Source organism: Oryctolagus cuniculus, chromosome 21 (assembly GCF_964237555.1).
Source record: "Oryctolagus cuniculus chromosome 21, mOryCun1.1, whole genome shotgun sequence".
NCBI classification, from domain to species: domain Eukaryota; kingdom Metazoa; phylum Chordata; class Mammalia; order Lagomorpha; family Leporidae; genus Oryctolagus; species Oryctolagus cuniculus.
The window spans coordinates 17,234,755-17,238,195 of NC_091452.1; the positions used below are offsets into that span (position 1 = coordinate 17,234,755).

General features: G+C 40.2%; 1 pseudogene; it reads right to left on the bottom strand.

Moving 5' to 3' along the window:
* Positions 1-338: 338 nt before the first annotated feature.
* On the bottom strand, positions 339-417 carry LOC127488130 (U2 spliceosomal RNA; annotated as a pseudogene).
* Positions 418-3,441: the final 3,024 nt, after the last annotated feature.

Here is a 3,441-nt window from a genome sequence, read left to right on the forward strand (position 1 = left end):
CTTCTTTCTGCTGATTCTTTTATTTATTTATTTTTTAAATTAAACATTTCTAATTTGTTTTTAATATATTCAGTGTGATTTGTGAATACCGTTCTAAGAACATATTGATATTCTCGCCCTCCCCACCTCCTTCTGACCTTCCTTCTTTCTCCTTTTCTTTTTAGTGTTTGAGACAATATATTTTAAATTTACATTACAGTAAAAAGGCTTCATACTTCACTGAATAAGAAGTTTAACATATAAAAAGCAAAAAGATTGCAGTTTAGTGGGAATATAGACAATGGCTGTAAACAATAACTGAATGGAAAAATGACCATTTCACCCATATACAGTAAATTTTAAAGTAATCATAGATCATTAAAATTGTAGTAGTATAACATTCTACACTTGATCTTAGCCAAAAGGCCAAGAAGCAATTAGTATAACATTCTTAACCATTGTTTCAACAAAGGTATAAGACAAAGTTTTATAAAACTCCATTTGTAGCAACACTGATACACACAGACATTTCCTTTTTCTTTCTTTATTTTAAAAACTTTAGTTCCCACATATAAGGGAGAACATGTGGTATTTGTCTTTCTGGATCCGACTTATTTCATTCACTATATTGTCCTCTAATTGCATCCATATTGCTGCTAATGGTAGGATTTCATTCTTTTTTATAGCTGCATAATATTCCATTGTGTATATATACCACATTTTCTTTATTCAGGTGATGATGGACAGCTTGGTGTGATTCCAATTTTTGACTATTGTGAACAGTGCTGCTATAATCATGGTGGTCCAGGTATCTCTTTGATACATTGTATACAATTATTTTGAATATATACCCGGTATGGGATTGCTGTACCATATGGCAAGCTGTCCTTTAAAAAGCAAAGAAGAAATAAAGTATTTTTCAGGTAAGCAAAAACTGAGAGAATTTACCACTACCAGACCAGCCTTACCAGAAATTCTGAAGGGCATCCTGCATTAGAAATAAACATGAAAACATGTGACACCACCAAATTCACTAACAGAGCAGATAGAAATATTATCCAATCAACAAAATGACAGGGCTTAGTTCTTACCTATCAATACTAACCTTGAATGTAAATGGATTAAATTCACCAACCAAAAGACTTAGGTTGGCTGGAATGGATAAAAAACCACAACTCCCGTTGTTTGCTGCTACAAGAAACTCATTTCACAAAGATACACACGGACTGAAAGTGAGGGGTTGGAAAAGATACAAGGCAAAGGAAGGCTTTTTAAAGATACAAGGCTATTCAGATATCAGATAAAACAGATTTTAAGTCAAAAGCCATAAAAAGAGATAAAGAAGGACATTATATTTTGATAAAAGGCTTGATTCAGCAAGAAGACATAATAAATAAATATACACCCAACACAAGACTACCCTGATATATACAGCAAATATTGTTAGACTTAAAGGGAGAGATGGACTTCAATGCAATAATAGTGGGTGACTTTAACATGCCACTCTCATCGATAGACAGATCACCCAGACAACAAAACCAATAAAGATACAACGGAGTTCAAACATGCTATCTAACAAATGGACCTAACCATTACAGGACATCCTGTCTAACAACTACAGAATATACGTTCAGCACAAGAAACTTTTTCTGGGATAGACCATGTATCAGGCCACAAATCAAGTCTCAGTTAATTTAAAAAGATTGAAATCAAGGCCGGCGCCGTGGCTCACTAGGCTAATCCTCCGCCTTGCGGCGCTGGCACACCAGGTTCTAGTCTCGGTCGGGGCGCCAGATTCTGTCCCGGTTGCCCCTCTTCCAGGCCAGCTCTCTGCTGTGGCCCGGGAGTGCAATGGAGGATGGCCCAAGTACTTGGGCCCTGCACCACATGGGAGACCTCCCTCGGGTCAGCATGGCGTGCCGACTGCAGTGCGCCGGCCACGGCAGCCATTGGAGGGTGAACCAATGGCAAAGGAAGACCTTTCTCTGTCTCTCTCTCTCACTGTCCACTCTGCCTGTCAAGAAAAAGAAAGAAAGAAAAAAAAAAAGAAATCATGCCACGTATGTTCTCAGACCATAAAGAATAAAAATAGAAATCAGCAGTAAGAACAATAAAACACTCATAAATACTTGGAAATTAAATAACATGCTACTGGGTGATCAGTGGGTCATTGATTAAAAAGGAAATCAAAACTTTCTTGAAATAAATGAAAATGAAAACACAACATTTCAAAACCTGTGGGATACAGTAAAAGCAGTATCGAGAGGGAAGTTTATAGCATTAAATGCTTGCATTGAAAAAGAGAAATGTCTCAAAGAGCTCATTATGCATCTTGAAGATTTTGGAAAAACAAGAACAAACCAAACTCCAAATCAGCAGGAGGCAAGAAATAATAAGGATCAGACCAGAAATAAATGAAATTGAAACTAAAAAAAAATCAAAACAACAAAAAGTTGGTTTTTTGAGAAGATAAACAAAATAGGTAAACCTCTAGCCAGAATAACAAACAAAAAAAGAGAAAAAACTCAAATATAATTAGTGATGAAAAAGGAGACATTATAGCCAACATCACTGAAGTACAAGGGATCATAAGAAAGTACTATAGGCTGGCACCGTGGCTCACTAGGCTAATCCTCCGCCTGCAGCGCTGGCACTCCGGGTTCTAGTCCCTGTTGGGATGCCAAGGTCTGTCTCTGTTGCTCCTCTTCCAGTCCAGCTCTCTGCTGTGGCACAGGAAGGCAGTGGAAGATGGCCCAAGTGCTTGGGCCCTGCACCCGCATGGGAGACCAGAAGGAAGCACCTGGCTCCTGGCTTCGGATCATCGCAGCACACCCGGCTGTAGCAGCCACTTGGGGAGTGAACCAACGGAAGGAAGACCTTTCTCTCTGTCTTTCTCAGTCTAACTCTGCCTGTCAAAAAATTTAAAAAAAAAGTACTATAAAGGACTATATAGGCCAGTGCCGTGGCTCACCAGGCTAATCCTCTGCCTTGCGGTGCTGGCACACGGGGTTCTAGTCCCAGTCGGGGCGCCGGATTCTGTCCCGGTTGCCCCTCTTCCAGGCCAGCTCTCTGCTGTGGCCCGGGAGTGCAGTGGAGGATGGCCCAAGTGCTTGGGCCCTGCACCCCATGGGAGACCAGGAGAAGCACCTGGCTCCTGGCTTTGGATCAGCGCAGTGTGCCGGCCACAGCGTGCCAGCCGCGGCGGCCATTGGAGGGTGAACCAATGGCAAAAGGAAGACCTTTCTCTCTGTCTCTCTCTCTCACTGTCCAATCTGCCTGTCCAAAAAAAAAAAAAAAAGGACTATATAATAATAAGCTGGAAAACCTTGAATAGTTTATCAAGGATAAATTCCTAGATTCATATAACCTACCAAGATTAAGTCAAGAAGATACAGACAACCTAAACAGACCCATAACAAGCCATGAAATTGAAGCAGTAATCAAGTCTTCCATCAAGGAAAA